Below are 24,008 nucleotides of genomic sequence, written 5' to 3'. Positions count from 1 at the left end.
TGATGTCCACTCCTATCCAAAGACCTGACACCGAAGCCAGCCACTGATTCACATGTCTGTCATATGGGCTTCTCTGACTAGGAGTTTCTCCATGTTTTGCCAGCACACTATCTAAAACTAAATGAGTCATTTTTCTTATCCAGTAAAAAAAATATGCTTTTTCTTCTCTGGTCTGTGGTTTTCTCCCCAGTATTTGTGTGAGACTGTAAAGCTAAAAGAACTTTCTATTATGCAACACTTTACTATAAAAGAACACAAAACAGATTACCAACATTCAAAATTGACATTTTACTTCAAACATGGAACCCTGCCCAAAAAAACCCCAAACCAAACATTTTTACATTCTAGGTTCAGCCACCAGGAGTCAATGCACTATGTAAAGTACTGATTGATGCACGCAGAAATACACCGCTTCATCAAGGAAAATCATACAGGTTTCTTGCATTCAAGTCTAAAACATATCTGTGGGACATCACACAAGAGGGTGGGTTTCTTCCTGCCACTCCAGCATGAATGCAAGGAACACAGACGCCAATCTACATGTTAGCTACCTGCCTGTACAAACATAAACACAGCAACAGCATTAATATATCGGCCCTTCTGTAATATACAAGTGGGTTTGGGGTTTTTTGTTTGTTTTTAATTGACAGGAAGAAAATGTTTAATCTAGGCCACTTGTTAGCAAAGGACACAATGCTTTACAGATCCCAACTATGCCCTTGGTTCTATGCAGAAGAGCAACAAACACACTAGTTGTTAGAGTACAATGCTGGCTGGCCAGTAACACAAATTCTCCTTTTCCTGCATCTGTCCTGCACTCCTTAAGTTAAACACAGGTTAAAAACAACACTACTTACATGAAAACTTCACACTGCAGAATGCAGCGGCTGCAGAGCTGACCGACTGCTAACTTCTGCTACCAAGAAAGGTACGATGGCCCACGGGAGACAGCAAAACTTCCAGCCACTGCTGTTAAACTTTAGAGAAGTCATCGCTTGTGTCCCTGTGTCTCTCACCCAGCCGACCACCACTGCAGCTCTCTGGGACCCTGGAGAAGTTCAACATCTTCTCCAACGATCACATTTTTGTCAAAGCAATTCCACTACTATAATTTGATCTCCTGACTTGGGTGTAGATGTGGGTTGTGAACTTAACTGCATCACTTTTAGACTAATGCATTACACAAACGACACAGACATCATAATTCCCTGTCAACGGACACTCATTTAAATGCTGGCATAAGAGCACAAGGCTTGGCCCAATAATTGGAGCACTACCTAGTCAGTCATCATATTTACAGTTTCTTTTAATTTAGACATACCTGACTTCCTTGAAGTCACTAAAAGACCAGCTTGATCTATTTAAGCACTGGGTACTAAACAGATACTAAATCAATTGGTACACACTAGATACTTTAGATAAACACAGGTAACTCAGCCCCAGTGTTGACTTACTTCTGTGTTTCACACACATGCCCAAGGACTCTAGTTTTCAATTACAGCTTCTCTAAGGAAAGGCAGAGAAGCAGGGCAAAAATTCTACCCTGAGCACCCAACACAACACGCTCATCCTCCTCTGCCTCTCCCACTCCTATAAAACAAGAACAAGTCCTCTAATAAGCAGATCTTACCCTCAACTAGTTTTCACTTTCAACAACAATAAAACTTAATATCAAAATAAATATCAAGTTAATTGAATAATAATTTCTCAAGAGAAAGTACTTTTCAACATCCAGTGCTATAAAAGAAATTTATAAAGAGGATTTGCAGCTTGCTAGTGTAGGAAGAGTTGTTACTGCAGCTTAACCAGGTTTTGCATCTTGAAGGAATGTCCAGGACGTGCCCTTGTTGCCTACGGCACCAACTGTCAGTGACTGGCCCCAAAGACTCCAGGTGCTTCCAGCAGCCCTCTGCTCCTAGACACAGAAACCTGATTTAAATCAGCTAACCAAGTACAAGGAACTCCAACTACAGCAGCCCAGTCCAGCTCTGCATGAGCTAATTTACCCATACTCAATGCAAGCATGCGCAGGGCTCCATTCTACCACTGCCAAACCACTTCTGATACTTGTTCTACCTTATTGAACCCACACTCAGGCAACTACAAAACACAGTGGTCTACAACGTAGACATACCCTTAGGGTTTGACATCATGCCAGGTTTTATTGATAGGTCAGATTTTAAAATGCTACATTTTAACAAGGTGCTTCTAAAAAGTTGGTAATAAAGAATCTTTTGAGGTTTTTTGTTGTTTGTTTGGGGTTTTGTTGAAGTTTTGTTTGTTTGTTTGTTTTTAAAAGACTGCATACTGCACAGCCAACTCTCTAGATGTCAAAATCCATCAAATCCAACTGCAAACCAGACTTAGGAAGGATGCAGAAAACTTAGTTTTGTTAGTACACAGGCAGTGTATTTGCCTGCTGGTCTGGCTGAACTTCTTAGCTGTGTTGGGCATTTACCAGAGGCCAGCGATGCCCTGCATTCTTAAGGAGGTCATGGAGAAAAGCAAGCACTCAGCACCTCAGTAGGGGACCTGGTGGATGGGATTACTCCAATTGTCCCTGAATTAACTAAAATCAACAGAATAGTTGAGACATTAAAGTCAGGGTTTGGCAAATATGGAGGGAAGACCCTGGGTTTCCTGGAAGAAGATATTTATACTGGAGAGGCACAGATCCTGTGTCGCCCTCTCCACCTCCCACCTCTATTTTCCCTAGTAATATTGTGATTAATTTGGAGTCATACAGCAATTGCCATCAATTGCCAAATTATTCAGTAATCTTTACTAGGCCTCCCACTTCACTGTAATAATTTTAAGTACACCACAAAGCAGAAATCTCTCACGATCACTTATTTATCACTGCTGAGAAACACAACACAGTGTCCAGTGTTCTCTGGAAAGCTACCACTCTGCCCAACAAGAAATATGCCCCTATACCCTCTGAAGACTTTTTCTCTATTGACTCTGTGCTCGAATTAAAGCAAGTTGTTTGCATTACTCTTTCTACCCCTGGCACTACCACGATTATTGACTTTTAAATATATAAAAAAATATAAATTTTAATATAATAAAGAAACTTAGGAATCAAACTGTACCTTGCTATATCATTCCGAACACGCAGCAGCAGCAAACAGTCTGCGAGCCACATCAAGGTCCATGTGTTTGTAGCATACAGGCACTACATTTAAAGAACTGTTGAACACAGACACCTTGGTAATACATGATCTCCCATCTTCAAGTTTAAAACTGATTTCTTTTGTCATATGTATATACAGGTGGGGAGGACTGAGTATCTCAAGTCAACATGAGTGCCCTGTTGCTTCTCACGGAGCTGCAATGGGAACGAGGCATCGATCTGACTTGCATGACTGAAAATTTCAACCAGAAGTAATGACAGATAGAGCTAAGTTTGCTTCAATAAGCACCAACTGCTTAATAATTCACAGCTGAGTCATTAGTTTAAATTCTAACTCACAGTCAGTCCAATCCTATCGGTACATAACGGTGTAAATCATGCGCCTTTTCAACTGCACAGAACAGATTTCAGCAGTGTGCTCATCAACTGCTGAATCCTTGCTTAATTATTTACTTTCCTAATCATTATTTTAGGATGTTTATGTAAGAACTAAAATTCTTTTCAAATTAGAGTCAAGTGAAAGGTGTAACCACGGGAAATCACAACATTTTCACTTTGAAATTACAAGTACCATCTCACTGCATCCACTAAAATCATTCAGGTCTGCCCTAACAACGATTTTCCTAAATTTCATGCATTCCTGCAAATAGGAGTATCAAAAGAAACGCTTCTGAAGCTCCCATATTTTGGCAAGACAATGGTACATGCTACTCCTTTATGGCAGCTGCTCGTTCATCTCTGCATCTTGTCCTGTCAGTAAAACGAGGTTTGTGTATTTTACTAGACCATGTATACTAGTACAACAGGTCTGTAAGTCACTATGGAACTCATTTTGAATGTTCTTAAGTTGCTTCCACCATTGCTAGAAAAAGAAACAACACTATTTCATATACAGGCATGGAAGAATTTTCAGTCAATTCACTTCATATGGCTATTCCAGATATTGTCATCACAAATGCTTAGACTCTTTTCCTACAGCATAATAACGAGAAATTGACACTTAGTGGGACAGGAGAAACTGAAATTTCATGTAAGAGTTGAATTATTTTTTCTCCTAATATCTGTCTACTGGTTAAGAAAGCCAGCTATTCTCAATTTCACCTTAATCCTTGCATTGTCTGTCCACATAAAAAGGGTTGTCCAAATTCCCAAAGATACTTGGCTAATACACAGATCTGTCCTCTCGTTCAAAAAATAAAAAATTGACTTTTACTGATTTAAAATAAAATCTCTTAACACAAATCAAAGAGATTCACAAGCCTCAACACCAACACTTTGTGGTCCACTGAATCAGGGCCAATCACTTCATCTTACTACTGTTCTGTTCAGTGTTACTTCTGCCAACTAAAACCCTAAAGTCTGCAGATGTCTTCTAAGGCAGGCCAGAGAGATTTTACAAACATGAGAGACCTAGAACTCAAAGTGCAAGATTAAGCATGTAACCCCTGGTCTCACATCATGCCTTCGATGAGACATAGTTGATTAACCCCCTTGTTCTTTTGCAGCACTTCACATCCTGATCACAGAATGTTTTAGGAGAGCACTGATCATCAGTAAGGAAACAAAGGGAAGAAAGAGTGAAACAAGAACTCCAGCAGCCTAAAGAAAGATCGGTGCAGTGGGAATGGAAAGGAATAAATTTCAGCCTTATGCACTATATAGTAGCCAACACAGTCTCACTAGTTAAGGTGAGCTAATTTCATTATTTCCCATAATCCCCAAACTTGGATACTTTTAATGCAGTTTTGATTCTTCAGAGTTTCCAAAGAAAAACACCTCTATGGCCTCAGTGAAGCAGCAGAGAATTCCTTTACTCCTGCAGTCCCTCAGTCCCAGCTGCTGGGTCCCACCTCGTGATCAGCACTACCACGATGTCAAGGTGAGTTTGCAAATTAGAGATACTCACTGCCAGTTTGTTAAACTGTGAACCTCATATGCCAGCAAGCTCCTGCATGGCTCCATCCCTTCTCTCCATTCACAGCGATGATGCACATTACAAGCAAATTACCACCACTGAGTGAAAATAAAGGTCCTTTTTGTTGACAAGTAAGAATGCCTAAACTTTGTCTTTTGAAGTAAGATTCTCCACGACAGAATCTCGTTCATTTGCCCCAAGTACTCAGAAGACCAAGAAACACCTGCATAAGGTGGGTTTTTGAAATTTTCACCTAACTTGCTCATGATCCAAATGCATGCAACTAGCAAAATCAGTTTATTACCTTCACTTTCCTTCACACCATGACTAGTACAGCACAGTTAGCTTCTGCCACCTTGTGGGGCTCCATGAATTTCCCTGAAAGCTTGTTTCAGCAGCACACTAGTCAGTTAAAACAAATAAACATTCAGGAGTTACTTTCCTTGTGTTTCACCATGATGAATGTTAAAATAAGAAAGAAATATTTATGGAGAGGGTATGCCATTTTGAGTACTTTCTGGTTCATTATTCCTAGCATTGTTTATATAGTTGAACCGCTGGATTTAGTAACCTTATGGAGGACATTTTAAATATTTAAATATCTGTCAAGAATCCTAAGTTTTGGAAACAACGCTATGATCAAATACTTGTCACCAGCAGTAAATTTCACATATTTGAAACACATTCCACATAGAAATAATACGAATTTAGGCTGAAAATCCTTGCAGCCAGGTGCAATTTTGAAATCTAATAATAACCCCAGTCTTACAAGGAATTATACATGTGCTTAACTTTTAATATGGTGATAACACACATCCGGTTCTCCCAAAAGATCCGATTCCATGTGATTACTTTTTAAATAGAAAGCCAAACTGCGGTGAATGCTTTTCCTCTCCTCATTCCCCTCCACCCCTATCACACATGGCCGACTTAATGAGTGAAGTTCTCCAAAGAAGAATGAGACAACTGGAAAGGAAGAAGTTTTTCAACACAGTAACAAGCAGCTGAAGATCCATGGATCTCCGTCTTCATGTCTTACACATTGTCTCCTGCCCCTCAGACAGGTAATTCGTCACACCTACTTTGTGGAGGTGCAAAAGACAACAGCAGCTGCAAACAACAGAGAAGAGAGGAGGTTCTCTCTTCATTTATGCAAAACCTCTGCTGCTCCAGACTTCAAAAATGAAAAAGCAGAGGAGTGCAGATGATGTGACTCCATGAACCTGATCAACAGCCCCAATGAACCTGCTCCTTTCTGTTCTCAGTGTTAAGTGATTTGTTACAGATGCACAGAAATGCTAGAACAGTTAAGGAGCACTGCTTCCCCCCCATCATTCCACAACTGCTGCACTGAACCTGGTGGAGATCTACCGTGCTGTGTACTTGATGCCAACTGTAGCAAACTTAACTCCTTGGAACTTCCTTCTGGTAAAGGAAAAACTGTCAACAGACTAAAAACAGGAACAGTTCTTCCTGATGTCACAAGCAAATCATCTCTACCAAAGGCCTTAGTAGCTCACAAATAAACTCAAGAACCATAATTGCAGATGTACAGCCAAAGGAAATACAGCAGGAATGTCCCCTTCCATCCATAAGCAGAATGCATTTTTGCTAAAGAGTGAAACAGCAACAAAATGTCAGGCAATTAATCAAGTTGGCACAGTATACCTGAGGGATAGAAATTCTGTGTTCTTTTAATAAAAAGTTTTACGATCTCGCAAGCTTCTCCAGTAACTTCACACATGGGGTTGTCTCTGATAGCCATCATATTCTCCCCCCCCACTTATCTCCTCCTATATACTCTTAAAGCCCTAGTAGCCATACAATTCACTTAGAAGCCAAAGTTCAGGGGTGTCCGTGACAACCTCTGACCACACCTCATCTCCAGTACTGAGAATCCCTCCCAGACTGAGCTGGGTCTGTGTCCCGACTGTCTGTAAGACATCAAGATGTTCCTCACAGTTGTCCTTACCCATCCTAAACTCCACTACAGAAAACCCAGACAAACAGGTAGGGAGCTCTTAGAACAGAGTCCTCAATCTGGATGATCAGGGAATTAGAACTGCAGGGCATACCCTACCCCGCCCCAGATACAGCCAACACTTTGCAAGGACAGCCCAGGTACCACCATACTCTTACCTCACTCTGGGTATTAAGAATACAGACATTGCCTCGTCATGAGCTATTTGGTTCATCCTTTTCCCTGCTCTGGAGCACCATGACTTTAATCAGTCCCACTGTAACTGCAGACATCTATCTAAGAGCCACCTTCAGTCCTTGGCTACAGAGAGAAAGAAACCACATGCTCTAGCACCAGAATGGATCAGATCCAACACCCACTGCAGGTCTCAATAACACCATAAAGCATGAGAGGAAAATACCAGGACCCTACAAGAAATCCCACTTTGATGCAAGTGAATCATATCCTGCCATATCATCTTATTCCCATTTTATTTCTCTTCTAGTCCTATATTCTGCAGTATTACCAATGTAGCAGGAAGATCCCTGAGCTAACTTTCTGCTTGCCTACATGCTCACAGCAGTCTAACTGCAGTACCAGAGAGCTGAGCTACTACCTTATTCTTCAGGATGGTTTGAAACCAGCAGCAGCATAGACACACTTCTCATACCTTGACTAGAAGTCCTCCTCTTGGTGAGTGTAACTGAGTTGGACCTGGTAATAACAGCACTCCCAAGCAGCAGCAGACTGAAAAGTACCTGCCGATTTTCAGTTCTCACTGTTGTCCACAGCATCCTGAACACCAGCAGCAAAAACTGACCAGCATTAACTTTGCTTAAAGTTGCGAGTTCTCTAAGGAGGCAGAAGCATCTGGTCCAGGTCAAGGAAGCGTCACAGCATGGCTTCAGGTTGGTTCCCATCTGAAACACTACTCCTTAGCTGTTACAGTAAGATTTTACTTTTTCTCAGAATATTTACTTTTCTGCAAAAACATTATTTGATTTTTGCAAACTTTTGTTGAGGGAACTTTCCAAGCAGTGGAGGAAGAAGTATCAAGAAAACAAACAACTATTGGGCCACTTACCGCTTCTGTTTTTATTTTATCTAAACCCTTATCGATCTCCTTTCACTGTCAACTGTATAGCCTTACATTCTAAGGAGAAAAGAGGAAAGTTCTGAATGTAATCATCTCTATTTCTTGAGAAACACTTCTAAAATCACTCAGGTTACAGAATTTACAAACTTCTGTATGTAACAAGTCTTATCAAACTTCCAAGAGGAACCTCGCTGCTTCACAAACTGGAATCCACAATCAGATCCGTCTTCACCAATTGTTTCGTTGATGCCAAGCCACAACAGCTTACTCAGAACTGTGCACATGCCCAAGGATCTGTGCCAAAACGTCTCAGAGCAGGATCAGGTCCCTGTAAGATTAGCTGCACGGAGGGCTTCAATACTGCAACTGCAATAGCTCAGGGAGACTGCTCTGACAGAGGCATTGCAGGACTGGGCCCTAAAATAATCCAGTATATAAAGATCTTTGTCCTCTCCACAACTGAGGCACAGTTCTTAAAAACCAACCAAACAACACACTTTTGTGTTTGTGAAATAAAAATCAATTCTTTGGACGGCAAGCAGGACCAGCATTCTTCAGGCCAAGCTCCTTCAGGTCTATAGGCTGTTCCCCCCATTTTTTTGTCCTGTTGGTTTCCTTACGAGTTGTTTTTCAGTTTTTTTTTTCCTTGAAGATAAATTTTTTCCCATCTCCCTCAGATGAAAACCCTACATGGCCCTTGTCTTAAAAGATAAACTCAACACAGGAAAAACTCAGTCCAAAAGATGCAAGTTTGGAAGCATTTAAAAAAAGGTCAGCAGTTACAAAACCTGATAGTGCTGGCTGGAACTACAGAGCAAGGATGGGGGATAACTCCCTTAGGATCTACCGATGATCTTTTCAGCTTTCTATCATTTTGTTTCACAGTACAGCACACAGATGGTGGGATCTGAAATCAGGAGGTGAACAAGACAGTAAGAATCTTCTGTGAAATCGAGTTCAGGTATGCTCAAGACTGTGCCAACTGAGAACGTGGAACATGCTTCAAACCCTAGGTCGGCACAGAAGTCCACAGCTCTGAACAGTACCAGCCTAAGAAAAGAAAGCACGAGATCCATGGATTCTCAGTCTAATCTGCTTTAAAACACAGTCATTAGGCTTCCTTGTTACTGACCCACTATGAAACTACAAGTGTAAATTTGGGACCTGAACTACGAAGCACCCCAACAAAACCCCACGCTTCAATGCCAACTTCCTTCCAGAGCACTTGTGCCAATCCTTAGAGCAAGAAGCTCAGGCTGAACTGAACACTCTGAAATATACAAGTACAGACCAAGCCTGGCCTAAGAAGCCCTTCTGAGCCATAGGACATTTTAGCTCATGCCTGGAACCAGCATGAATACATTTCTATAACCTTCACGCATCTCGGACCACAAACAGAACACGCTTATGCACCCTTGCAAAAGTCACTTTCAGAGAAGTAGCAAGAACAGAGGGCAATACTCACACAGCACTGAGTTAAGAAGAAACCCTGATTTGGAAAAACAAAACACCGGGTCCAAAAAGCTCTGACCTACATGGTTATGTTTCTATCATGCAGCACAAGCTCTAAAACGTAGTCAAAGAATTCTGAATTGAACGTGGATGCTAACAGACTTGGTAAGTTCACAAATACTTAACCAGTAAGTCTGAAATCGATAGATGACAGTTCACTATCATTTTTTTCACCTCCCAATACAGAAGAGTGATACATGCACATACACAGGGCAGATGTTTTAGTAACAAAGAGGTAGCTGGTGTAGTGAGTTTAACAGCGATGTAGAAATTTGCAGGAAGTCCAGGAGTTCTGTACTTGGTTCTGCCACCAGCCGTCTGGTCTTACCTGAACATCCCTGGGTCTACTCTGCAATCTGCAAAATGGGGGTGGTAACACTGGTTCTGAAATGTTTGTAAAATGTAGTTAGTCGATGCCTGTAAAAGCATACAATAGGAGAGCAAAGTGTTATCACACCCTAATAATGTGCTGTTTACAAAGCACGTAACACACATGAATGACACCACCATCTGTGTTCTACAGTACACACTCCTAAACACTTTGCTTATATACTTGTTGAGAAAGTGTTTTGACTGTCTGGTAGGATGAAATGCTAAAAATCAACCTGAAGTCCACCCCTCTAGCGAAAGAAGCAGGCACCTTTTCTAGATCTTCACAAACATTAAATGAAACCAAGCCTCAGTGTAAAATCTTCCCAAAATATTGTAACACCATCACAATTAATACAACTGCTGTTTTACCCCATGACAGAGCTAACACACAGTAATTAAGAAAAAGAAATCTGGACAACTCTTCTCAACTTTCTGCCCTGCTACTCAGTACCAAGTTTTTCTTCTAGAGATTGCACAATACTTTACAAAGTAAGAAGCCACCATCATCCCAAGTTTGTAAATGGAGAAACAGAGGAAGAAAGAGGAAGCGATCTGCCTGAGATCATGAAGCAAGTTAATGGTCAAAACTGCAGCACCAGCCAGCAGGCTTTTTTCCTGCTCCATCCAGCACAACTTTCACCCTTTGCCAGAATCCTGGAAGGAAGCGCTAACCTTTCATTTGCTTGCTAAAATATAAGTGCAGAGTTGGAATGTATTTTCACCCATCCCTCTGAATATATTTGAGCTTAAGTAGTAAATTGTACTGGATACAGCATCACGTATGCCCTAGGTCATATTCGAGAAGTTCATTCAGTGCCTGGAACACATTTTACTAGAAACTCACTCCAACATCACTCTTCTTTGCTCCTAGCACTATCAGGGTATAATTTATGCGTTATTCTATGAATTTGTCTACCTTAGAAAATAGTCTTGTTCCAGCTATACCAGAACACAATCGGAACAAGTACTATGGCACCAGGATACTAACCTATACCTAGCAAGGGATTTTTACTTCTACACCAGTTATTATACCAGCATACCTCAAAGCGCAAAAAAGCGAACTTCCCAAAATGCAAGAACACCCTTGTGAAAGGGATTTTACTGCTTTTTTTCGTCTCAGTAGCTGAAAGAGTTGTAGTGGTACACTGTACCTTTACTCTAAGGTTACTGCATCTACGCTCATACTTTCACCCACATTTGTACAGCAGTAAAATTGACACCAATCACCAGTATCATCATACTCGTAAAGTACAGATGATCCTTAAAGAATCCTCAATGAGATTCATGAAGGTTTTCTTACACGTCAGAATTTATTTCCACTGAAGTCAATAGCAAAGTTCTCACTGAATTCAGTGGGACGGTGATTAGATCTAGCGCAGCACAGCTCCCAGGTAACAGCGTAGCTCCTTTTTGGATGGACGGTGCGGGAATCACACATATGGTTAGTTGTCTCTGTCACTTTTGGGGGTGTGGGGAGAAGCACTTGGGAAAGCAACAGAAGCTATTTTGCATACAGTGAATAATATGTATGATCCTTTGCAAAGGATACTCCCCTGCAGCTTACGTTATACAAATCTGGAGTGCTCGGCCGCACCTGCCTTTGCATTCCCTCTATGCCTGGCTGGAGCTGCCATGAAAGCAGACTGCTGGGCAGCAACTACTTTGGTTCAGCACTCGCAGAAACGCTTCTAGTTGTGAAGATACAATTTTCTGGAAGTTCCCGAGTATAAAATTGTTTCAAGAAAAAGACCGGCCCGTCATCTAAATACGGACTGTTGGTGGGATTATTTCACTAAGGTGATCCATCCGACTAACTCTTCAAGGCAAAGGGAAAAAAGTGAGCTTTAATTGCAGTGATGGGACCAAACCCCCTCCCTCACAAATTAAAAACAAAAAGGAGTGAGGCTGTCTCATTCTTCTGATCAAGTGTTACTGATGTAGTTACAGCAATATTTTAAACACTAGGTGCTCCTAGGTGGTTTTGCCACAATCCTCGTGACTAATGCAGCCAAATTCTGTTCAGCAGCCTCGGTGGAGTTGCACAAGCTCACACCAACTCTGAACTTAGACCAAACCAAATTTTATATCCAGATTTTTCAGCCTGACCAGCAGCCCATTTCAAAGTAACCTAGCAGGAAAACACTGCTAAGCACGTGCTGAGTGACAGGCTTCTCCAAGACATCTGACACAGAACACCCTCAAAGACACCAATTCTCCTGAGAAAATCTTGGCTCAAATACTTCTCTTCTGAACGGGAAGAAAGCCTCAACATTTCTCATGTCGGGGGGACGAGACACACACGACAAGTTAGAACAAGAATAGTTCAATCCTATGGAAACGAAATAACTATAAAATCAGCCGCATTAGTAAAGCATTCTGTTTAAACACTTATGCTAAACAACAGCTACTTGTTTTAAGGCAGCTTCATAAAACATGAATGCTTCAGCAATAAACAGCTTCTATCAGAAAAGTTGCCTACTACTTTATTTTCTTATTGATCTTGTACCAAATGTATGTGAAAATTAAAATTATGACCCTTTCAGGATGAGTGATTCATCTTACTTTGGCTTGTTCTCTTAAGAAAAAGAGGAGGTAATACTCAGTAATTTTCCCATTTCAGTTTTTTAAGGAAGGTTTTTGTCTTTTAAAAATTGACTGGTTTAAACATTTGTGACCTACAATAGCATTTTGACCTTTGCTTCAATTTTCTTCTAATTTCTATTTAGCTTTCCAATCTTATCCTTTTATATTTAGTTATACAGGAGTACAATAACTGTTGAGACTTTGCATACCCTATACATTGATACAAAAGAACATGGGAAAGCAAGACAAAGACAGGCTCATGAAACCTGTGTTTGCACTGGGGAGAAAAGGCCATAAAAACTCTTCTCGAACCGTGTAACTCCTCCTTTGGGGTGGAGGGGGGCTGGGGCAAAATTGCCATGTATGAGTAGTTTGTATAACTGTGCCACCAGGCCTCAGGCACACTCTACATTTCTGAGCACAAGCCTTCTACTACCTGAGGTCTAACTCTGCATTCCTTAATGGTCACAGTTACTGCTACACTGTTCCCCTGCTGCAGAAAAACTGTGTGGAGCTGCAGAGTCAATACATGTTATCAAGCCCTCTGACTCTGCCCAGATGCTATTAATATTTTGGCAGGGTGGGGGTTAGAATTCTTTATCCTTGTTAGCCCACAGAGTTACTATGACATATTTACCAATTTTTTTTTCCTTATTCTTCCTTCATCTAATACACTAGTAATACATTCAGCATCAAGTAACCAACTTGGTTTCACTTTTTGGTTTCTGGACACCAGTGGTCATAGATTCATTCCTGGAAGTTATAAGTCCATGCTCAACCATTAAAGTCACAGTCACATGCCACATAGTCTAGAAGAAAGCTTGCAACAGTAACTTTAAAATAATCACTTCAATTTTTTACGTGAAGTACATGACTGAGTAAACAGATGGGTATATGTTGGTCTATGTCTGCTAGAAGCTAGAGAGGGGCCTAGCTCCCACAAAAAAAAAAAAAGGTTAATATGGTGACAGTGTCACCTAGTGAGCTACTCTGCATTCCTTAATGGCAGAAAATACTGCCCAAGGCATCCATTATTACAAACAGAAACTTTGGATAATGGATACTGATGTAGTCTGAGAAAATTAACAGCTTAAAAGAAACAGATACAGTTAAAAGTGAATCCTTTCTGAACAAAGAAATCACACTCACATTTCAATCAGATGTTATTGATACTAAATGTATTTTAATTAAAAAAAAATCTAATTGTAATTTACCTTTAAATTTTGACAAACCAATCTTAAATTCTACTGTAATACTAAATTACAGGTGTTTGATGTCAAAACTGTAAACAAAGTTCAAATACTGAACAGGTAAGTCTTCATCAAAGGCCTAAGAACAAGCATTAGGTTTAGAACTAAGTTACCTGAAAGTAGGAACTTCCACTGCATTTGCAGAGAAAACCTCTTTGTTCCATGAGTGACTTAGTGGAGTTTGGTGTAAAGTTGAGAAACTAACTGGGAATTGAAAAGGCACGATCACTGGTTTTCCTCATCTGAGAAAGCAAAGCAGAGAAGTTTGAGTTCTACTAGTTCTAAAAGCTTGCATTCGGTTACAGTGGAATCAGTTACCTTATTAGAGATAATACTTTCCTTACATTTTAAGTGCAAACTCTATTTGCGTTAACTTGTGTGCACGTGTGTATTCGTGCATGAGTGTAGCTTTATTAAATGGGATGTTTTTAAGGGCCACAATTAAAAAAAAGCATAATTTGTCATGTCCTAAATCAAAACTTTCTTAACAGTTGCGATCTAAGTAAATGCATGTAAGCCATGTAATCACTTAGAAAGTGTGCAGGCACACAGTGCATCCCCTGAACTAACAAAAAGGTAGTGCCAAATTTAGTGTAAAGGCTGTATTTAGCAACATAGTTTTAACGGTCATCTACCAATAGAGATTGCTTCAGAGGAAACAAATACAAAAATACTAAAGCAAAACGAGATTAAAAGCACCAATTTAAACCAAGTGTTTTTTGACCAAAACCATTATTTAAATCAGTTCAATAGGTATAACTGGAACGTCAAGGCATCAGACACATAAGTGTAGGTACAGAGGGGCTCCCAAGGGCCAGGAATACGAGGTGTCAAAACCTCCCTGCTTTCACTGTGCCTGCCCCCCACTCTGTCCTTCAGCCCTGCTCAATCTCTGCAAAGCCTGTTAGTGCTCCACAAAACACCATCCCCCACTCACAAAGATTTTCTTCTCTAGGATCCTTAAATAAGAATACATACTATCCTCACTGGAAGACCTGCACTGTGTCCTTCTCTCCTGCAACCGATTGCGTGGGGATGTCTGTGATGACTGCCTCACCTCCCGTTTTGATTTCTCCCTTTCTGTCTCTGTAAGTGAAGAATAACAGTAAACTTCAAACACAGCCCTTCGGGTTCATCCAGGAAAGCAAGACTGCACACAGAAACTGGATCACCTGCGGCACAGAAACCAGCAGGACAATTCTTAGACAAAACACGGCATCTGGCCAGTTTTCTCAGGTGCTTCCCAGCACCCTCTCACTCACTTTGGCCCCGTTGACACGGCACAGCAAAACAGAAAGCTTGACAGGGACATCCTCAAGAGTCCACTTTGCTATAGAAATAAATAATCCGCTTCCTCTAGGCATGTCTGTCAGGAGGGCAGGATCTTCCTTTGCTGATTAAAAACCAGGAAGACTTTGCAGGCGCGCAGGCCCAAAGCTGTGTTTGGACGTCCCACCTGAACAACAGGCCAGCCCTGAGTAACAGCAAACTATGCTGAGGTTTCAAGACCTGCAACCAGGCCTACAGGCCTCTGTGACAGCTTCCTCCGAAGGAAGCTGACGGTCCAAACCGTGGTGAGGGCCCTCACGGTGTAGAGATCTTGCCTGGGTTACTTTTAACCATAAACTTTATCTACCTTCTGCTGCTTTGGTACACAATGCTGAGGTGAGACAGACAAGCACGAGCAAGCACGTACAAGAGATGCAAGGAAAATACTAATTTACTACCAAGGGAAACACAAGAATTTGCCCCTCACACACACACAGGCAATCCTCTCTCATATTAATGGGAAACGGACACATTCAACCAACCGTTACACTTAGCTATCCATAATTTACTTCCCTTGTTTGATGTTTTCTATACTAAGAAATAAAATTAAAAACTTCCTCCCCTTGCTCTAGTTCTGACATTTATGCTCTTTATTTAGTCCAACAGTTTTCAAAGAATGGCACTGGAGCTTCGGCTTACTCTTTCGTCACTGGAACCTATTTGCACTGGAACCCATTTTTAATCAATAAAATAGAGGAAGCAAATTGTGAATAGTTACTCGCATTAATATATTTGCTACCAGTTTTGTCATTCTTCATTTTGCAGACACCAAATTTCCCCCTACAAACACCTCTGTTTCTCCAAAAGCAGCTGGAAATTAATGATGCTATTTTTATTTTCTTATTAATTCGTATGCCATAGCTCTGTAATCAGTGCTGGATCATGCTGCAATTTTGCATACTTGTTTCAAAATATATTATGAGCACTTGATGACTGATGTGTAACACAAGGTATGGAAGAGTATCTCAAACAAATTAGAGAGAAGAAATACAAATAAAGACACTTAAATAAGAAAAAAACCACAGACATATTCAAACAAGAGGTAAACCCTGAAACTCACAAGTTTGTGGCATGGAGCACTCACTGATTAGGCCAGGCAGGAAGTTTGCACTATTCAACATGAAATCTGGGTATAAAGAAAGCTTTTGCAAACAGAAAGAACATCTGAAGCCAGACTTACCAAAGAAGTGGAGGTGATAATGCAACTTCTTTCCAAATCTACCATCTCCAACCACTGATTTGCAGCACATCAGAATGCTTTCTTTGCCTAGCCATATAACCAACTTGCGAAACAAACACACTCAAAGAAAATGGCATACATGCCAAAAGATGTATCATCTACCAACTGGCGTTCTTGCATTTTATGCTCTTCCACCCTCTTCTCGTTTATGGGAACGCTGTGTATTTCAGCAATGTCTCTATTCCTACCCTCCCTGCATTGCTCACCACCAGGTCAGGGACTGCCTATAAGCTTGTGCACTCATCACTGAGCACAATGGATGCATGACCCTGGCAGGACTATCTCCACATCAATAATTAAGAATAATGTGAAATCTGCAGCTTTCCTGAGGAATTACAGGCCACCAGCAACTTCAGGCAGCAGATCTGCAAAGGGATGCACACTGCTGATGCAGCTCTGGTTCTGCCTTTTTGTTCAGGAATCCAATTGCACAGTTGTAGCTGCAGGATCGAGCTCTTCAGTAGTTATGACAAGATACACTGATGTTCCTGTACTCCACCCCATAAGGAAAAAAAACAATCAGCATGATGTTGCTAACCGTAGATCACTGTAGGCATGATATGGCTCAAAGACCACTTGTGCAAAGCAGATCAAACATGGCCAACCACAAAAATGCCTTTTTCATCAACCTGGTAAAAAAGAGCAAGTTTCTCCCAACTTTCACAGACAGACTTTAATGCAGAACACCACAACATTTCAGCTCCACTGACTTTTGTGGAGTTACTTCACACTGAATAGGCCGAAATAAGGTAAGAAATCAAGTTCTCCCTTACTCCTTCCATTCTCTCCCAAGGTTTTCTTTATCCAGCTTCATCTCCAAATCTGTCGTGATGTTGTTCTCTTAAATATTGCTTTGACAACCACAAAAATAATGCATTCTCTCACATACATAAATAAAAACCTAGGATTATTTGCTTCATAAAAGAACACCCAGGCTGAGGAGTGAAGACTTACTATTCTACAGCAAGAGACATAATCCTAACTGTCACTGTGTGACATACCTTACCCACTCCCATTGCTGGATAACTCCTGATTATGTAGGACACGGGTACAAATGAAAGACAAAAAAAAGCCCAAAACAACAAGAAAAAGAGACAACTTCTCACAAGGCACATGTTTAAAAGTCCTTACATAGCTGGCAAAAGAAGGGGGGGAAGAACTCTAAAGTATGGGTTCAAAGCCACCAACCGAACAGCAGTAAATACTGCTCGGCACACTCAACAGTACAGTGTAGTCACCAACACATGACCCAGCCCACCAGAGGCCCAGGACCAGGTTTAAACTTTCCCCCCTTAAATCCTGCCATGGGGCAGTTCAGCTCTCACCAGCAGTACCAAGGAGCAAGCCTTCAACGTGTGTGCCTGGCCCTGCCAAGGGAACTCTAGGTTTCAGAAGAGCAGGACAAAGCTCCTCCTGAGAGCGTGGATGGCAGAAATCCTTCTGTTGCTACTCCTACGTAAGAGAAGAGTAACCCCACAGCCAGGCACACAGTTAGCGTGGTTTCACAATGTCTCAAAGCAGACTCCTCAATAATTTGCTACATACACGTTGCCTTTCAGAAAGAAAAAATAATAATAATAATAATAAAAAAAAAAAACACCAAAGAGGCAGAGGAAAGACGCACCTTCCCACTTCCCCTCAGCAAGGGAAGGTGTAGACAGGACTTGTTAAGCTTCTCGTCAAGAGAGCTTCCACTTGAATTAAGTTCCACAGATCCCATGTTGTGCAAGTCCACTGAATTATTTTTATCTTTGCTGAATGAGGCTCTGTGACATGAAGGGTCAATAAAATGCTGTTTCTTATTTTTAGCGATTGCTACATTTTATAAAATCCCTTATATCGAAACACCCACATGGAAGATTTCTGACAATCAAAGTTCCATGCTTCCCAAGCGACTGATTTTCTTAGTGTAGTCTCATGAAATCCTGTTAACTTTCCTTCCTCTTGCTAAAAATTGAAATTTTGTTGTACTAGCTTTCTTTGTACTCAGATATGCCTGAAGCTAGTTTATTTTCACATGCTGAATTGTCCATGCTCATAAGGACTTGCTATTACATTATGCATTTGTGTGCTACAAAGGAAAAGCCAGGAACACTGAAAAGTGTCAAAACCATGCTTTTCCTCTTGGTTGATTCATTTTCTATGTAATTTAATTTATAAATATCAAAAATAATAAAATGCTGCTACCATTGTGAGAATACTACAATTAGTTCTACACTCGGGCATTAAGTATACCGTCCTCCTCAAATACAACTCCTATTTTAAAATCAAAGCCAACTCATATTCTCAGTAACGAAACACTACTAATCTGAAAATCTTACAGGCTGAAATGTGTTTAGCGGGTTTAGAAATAAAAGTTCAAGTTAGTAAGTTACTCTATGTATCACAATATTGCCAGAGTGCCAAAGTAGCTGCTTCTGTCAATTCCATGTTTCATAAGAAAATTAGCTGTGATTTCGCATTAGATTATGAAAATGAAGAATAACTTAATTGTAAAGAACTGTTTCAGATGAATGCATATTCTAAAAGCCTTCACTATGAAAACCAGTATCTTACTTCATAAAGTTAATACAAGGAAGTTAGTATTAAATAAATAGTGTAATATAATAAATAGTGTAATATATATTAAATACCATGTTTAGCAGCAAAAACTCTTCAGTAAGCTCTCCTCCTACTTTAGACTCTCCTGTCAATAAGTACAACCGAATTGAAAGTCAGTAACTTCACACTGCTCTGAAGGTTGTTTGTTTTTTTTTTAAAGTAGCATTATGAATGAAAGTTTAGCATTAGCAGAAGATGCCCACCTGGCCCAGCGTTCAGTGAGACTGCTCACAGGTCAAGACAGGCACTTACCAGGAAAGCTTCAGAGTGGTAGCACACACCAAGGGGAAGGACACAAAACTAAGGAGTCAGACGTGAATTTTATTCTGTTCCCTGCTAAGTGACTGCAGGCAAGCCTACGCTCCTGCACTGCTCTCTATCTCAGATGCCTAAAAGAGGGATAAAAATGATTGTTCCTTGTTTGGAGGTGTGTGGTTACAGTATGGCTTATGTACTTCACCAGATAAGCACACGAATACAGCAATCCTTACAACTGCCAATTATTAATAATACCATTATTATTGAGAGAACAATATGTGCCTTTTTTTTTTCCCCTTTTCCAAGCAATGCAATCTAGCAGTAGCCCATCAAGCCATTCTTAAAGTTAAGAGTAATCCTTTTGCTGGTTCAGGTCTTACCCCTTCTGGAACTGTCAAGAAGGGCGACAGTTGTAGGAACCTTTTGTGAAATTCACACATCCACTAGTACCAGGCTCACCACATCGGTCTCAGACAGAAACACTGTATTATTACTGATCTTAAAAAAATAAAAATAAAATAAAAAGGAACTAAGTCCTAATCATCTTTTGACATAAAACAGAATGAAAAAGCTTCTTACAATGATACTCCACAAAAGGGGGGAAACATGGTAGAAGGAAAAGAAATAAAGTTAATACTACAGAAGTCAGAAAGTTGACTTTTTCCTCTTTCTTCTCAAGAATATTTTGAAATACATACCACTGTTATTTCAATCCAGCTTTATAGACTCCTAAGTAATAAAGAAAACATAAATTAAGGTTACAGTAAGGTAAAACACTATCCAAACTGTCCCAATATATGGGCACCATATGACAATGATACAGGGCAGTATAGTTAGTCTCCATTTGCAGGTGGCAGAGGGCTTCCAAGAGTAAACTCTGATGCTGGAAGCTGCCAGCAGGCCACTGCAGTGCTGCTGACTCCGCCAGCAGACGCAGTGGACCACCCCTGTGGCAGCGCACACGAAGTCCGCCTTGGGCCCAAAATTTGGAAAGTGGCCTCTGGTTTTGACTACATCACTTGCCAGAGCTCACAGAGACAGCCTGTGGCACACTTAGAAATTTAAATCAGAGTTTCATTTCAGTTCCAACTGTAATTTATAGTACCTTCCTGCACCAAGGAGCCACCTTCAGTTAAAGAGGGAAGCCTGCACACTACACATACCAGGTACCATGGAAAGAGAGGCAGTGTTTCACCTCCCAGGTGCCCACATTTCACTGCAGGTGGATTTACAACCTTCACACCACGGCGGAGCCTTGCACACTGCAGGTCTCATCTACCTTACCTGCACCTTCCCCACTGCTACACGAGGTGCAAGAGTAACTCTCCCCAGCTCGCTTGGTCAAAACTTCCATTCTTCATACCACTCTGCTACCAGCTCTGTGCCAGAAGCTGCCCTGCCTAATGCTATGGTGATTGAGCTTCAGAGATGTTGCACATCCTCAGCCTGCAGACCACGAGCAGCAGCAAGCTGGAATAACTTTAGGCTCTGAATACGAGCAATCGTATCAGTGAATTTAACAAGACTTGTCACCTGCTTAAAGATATTCACGTGCTTACAGGATTGCAAGCTATGGAGCCACTAATTTATGAGCAAAGTGTATTAAGGTAATTCTGGATGAAAAGGAAAAATGGTACATATAAAACAACTGCACAATTACCTCTGATATTTTATGTGGAAAACTGACATTTAGTATCTTTAATTATTCACACAACAGCTATGAAAGAGAAAGGTTTTTGTCCTTGAATGGGAAAATAAACATGGACAAATTCCTCTCACCATCACTCCTACACTCCTTTCCTAAATAAGCCTCCTGCTGAAACCAATGGAAGTCTCGTAGTCAATGGGTTTACGGCAAGCAGCCCCCAAAAACCTCAAAAGCATCAAGGGCAAGCTTCTTGAATATTCTGAGTCTACCTCAACACAGAAACCAGTTACGTTTCTGCTAAATTATGTGTCTGCTTGAAATGGTTTATCAGCTCGCTGTGCCAAGAGGGACAGCAAACAAACTTTTGAGACCACAGGCCAATTTCTGCAGCATTCACAAGGCCCCCTGCTAAGCAGCTCACCCCCTTTTAGCTTGTGACACACCAGCACTGCACCCGGCACTTGTCAACCAAGACCAGAACCCAGGTATCTCTCCTGTACATCAAGACTGAATTACTAAACTCCGTTCATGAATGGTTACTTTACAGAGAACTGCATAATAAAAGAAATCTTCCCTTTTACCAAAATAAAAGCTCCCTGAAGTAAATGGAAGTTTCTAGTCATGGACAAATCTAATGAAATCTCTATTCTCCCCTTAACTAGGCACATTATTTTTATTACCTTTTTTAAAGATATGAGGAAATGTATCTCTCTGCTTCCTCTAAAGCTTCTATTATGTCTTTTCTTCAAAAAAGATACCCTACCCTTCTTTTCTTTGTAATTTGTTCACACCAGTTCAACATCAGGTAAGACCTACATTTAGCACTACGCACAAAATCAAGGTCTACTCCTCTTAAAGTCACCACTTCATTTCTAGGATCAAACCTCCATGCATCCAAGACTCATCACATAAAACTAAAACCAGACAGTGACTGAAGATACTACCTGAAGCAAGGTCCCTGAGCTATTCTTGTTCAGTACATTTTACTATGACTCCAAATAAAGTCCTGGGCACTTACAGCACTCTAATCTCTCACCTGAAAACACAGAAAATTAAGTTCAGAAATCAGTGCATTTGTATTCAACTCTGAACAACAGTTTGAAGCCTATCTGCCAGTTTTTGAATTTCCCAATGTGTTTTTACTTTGTAAAAATTGTTGCACCAATTACTTACACAGAATATGAACCTTGTCAGTAATGCTATAAAACTGAAGGCAATATTCTCCTCTGTCATAAAGGATTTCAGTAAATTAATTTGGTGTTTATACTCTCAGACCTACACACACCAATCTCACTGCCCACAAAAATCAAAAAAACTGAAATTTGGGTGTAATTCTACAGGAACTGGAGAACAAGCAGAATCCTCCCTTCGAACCATCTCCCCACAGTGGTTACCCCAGCATTAAGACTAGTTTTGTGGTCATAATATCACACTAAAACAGCTGCTGCCAACAGCCCCCTTCAACCCAGCATGTTTAGGACCATCACTTATCCTATGTCTGCTATACACCGCCAGGAAAAGGTCAAGAGTATGTTATCAATCATTCACATTTATGAGTACTAAGCTTACCCTAAATACACATCTTGTCTTGTTTTTAATTATGTACACAATAGTATCATTAAAAAAAAAAAAATATTACCTCCCGCTTCCCCATTTTGGGCCAAATGCACTTCGGTGCCACCATCAGCAATTGTATGAGAAGGACTTCAAGTGCCACTCGTTTTATGTCATCTATGAACGTGACCCCACAAATTTAGAACCTCTCCTTTAAACTACCACTTCTACTTTAGCTTAGAAGATGTCCAACCCTTCAAAAGGTGTCAAAACTTTTCCCAGCATATCAATAAAAAAAAGGGCTGTGTACCCAAAAGCTTAGTAATACTAGTAATTTAGTCACCAAGATTCATCTTTCAAATTGATAGGTACCTGCATTAATCAATGGCAAAAATAGTAACACAGAAAGACCATGGATGGAATTCTAATTAGCTCTCAGTTTATGTGTTAAAACTGAACCAACTCCTGTTGCAGCAGTATTACAGTTCCGCTAAACTTCTCACTGATTCTTGACCTCCACAGATTTCCAATTACCTATTCCATTCATATTTGCATATTTTTCCTACCACTGAATTTTAAAAGGACTTTACATTCTCACTGAGTTTTTTGACCTGTGTGTTGCACTTTGCATATCCTAAACTCTTTGGTTTAAAACTTTTGCCCTAAGTCAATCAGCCGATTATCTTTACAAAACAAGGTTTAAGAAAAAACAAGAAAAAATGAGAAGAAGTTAAGAGAGATCTGAACGTGCACAGCCTTTTAATTCTCGGGTTATTCAGACCCACCCCTACGTACAAACTTTGTAATGTAGCAGTTGCTACGAGCACCCGGAGAAGACATGTTTTCTGAGGCGCTAAAACCTGAACAAGCATCTTCCATGTAAAAAGTGGCAGCACGAGGAGCTCTATCTTATCAACCACCACCGAGCTCTTTTTCCATGTGTACAGTTTACATACTTACCCAGGAAGGCAAATGGAAACTACAGACAGATGAAGATGAAGCTGTCTCAAAGCCTTTGTCATGTGATAGTGACCTATAAAGTATCAAATAAAGGCACATCATCAGCACACCATGATTTTACAATATTGCAACTCACCACAACGCCAACAAGAGGAGAGGATCCCTAAACTTGAAACTTGCTTCCTCCTGCCCTCACCCCGGAGAAGTTGTCATTAAAACAAGATGACAGTCGTAGGAAACCGTAAGGAGCAAACAAAAGATGCACCGTATCTTCAAAGGGCATTAGGACTGGGCAAATGGAGCAAATCATCTGAGCGTGCACCAGCAGGGTGGGTTATTTCTCCTCTGTCTCCTGTACACACGGTTGCATGTTTGTGCGCACACACAGACACACACATGAGCACACAGGGACGCATCACGTAATTATTTACAGGCACACACAGAGAAACACGCACGCATTACCAACATACAAGGCAGAAAGTTGACCACCATCTGCACGGAGGCACACACAACAACCACCCCCGGGGAACTTACACAAGTGAGCGATCAGTCCCCACGCGTGGACAAGCCAAACAACGCAAAATTAACAAGAGG

At 40.8% G+C, this 24,008-nt stretch overlaps 1 protein-coding gene across 6 annotated transcripts in view; it reads right to left on the bottom strand.

Moving 5' to 3' along the window:
- The window catches only part of BBX (BBX high mobility group box domain containing), a 134,519-nt gene that overhangs the window by 107,664 nt on the left and 2,847 nt on the right, over nucleotides 1-24,008 (bottom strand). For 4 of the 6 annotated variants that reach the window (XM_068424765.1, XM_068424780.1, XM_068424749.1 and 1 more), the window contains exon 2: nucleotides 23,415-23,487. The exons of the other annotated variants lie outside the window; for them this stretch is intronic. The gene's annotated coding sequence lies outside the window, so the exon portion shown is untranslated. The remainder of the gene's footprint in view (nucleotides 1-23,414; nucleotides 23,488-24,008) is intronic. 6 annotated transcript variants of the gene reach the window in all.

Source organism: Nyctibius grandis, chromosome 2 (genome assembly GCF_013368605.1).
Source record: "Nyctibius grandis isolate bNycGra1 chromosome 2, bNycGra1.pri, whole genome shotgun sequence".
Classification (NCBI taxonomy): Eukaryota; Metazoa; Chordata; class Aves; order Nyctibiiformes; family Nyctibiidae; genus Nyctibius; species Nyctibius grandis.
This window is presented reverse-complemented; position numbering and strand designations above follow the sequence as displayed.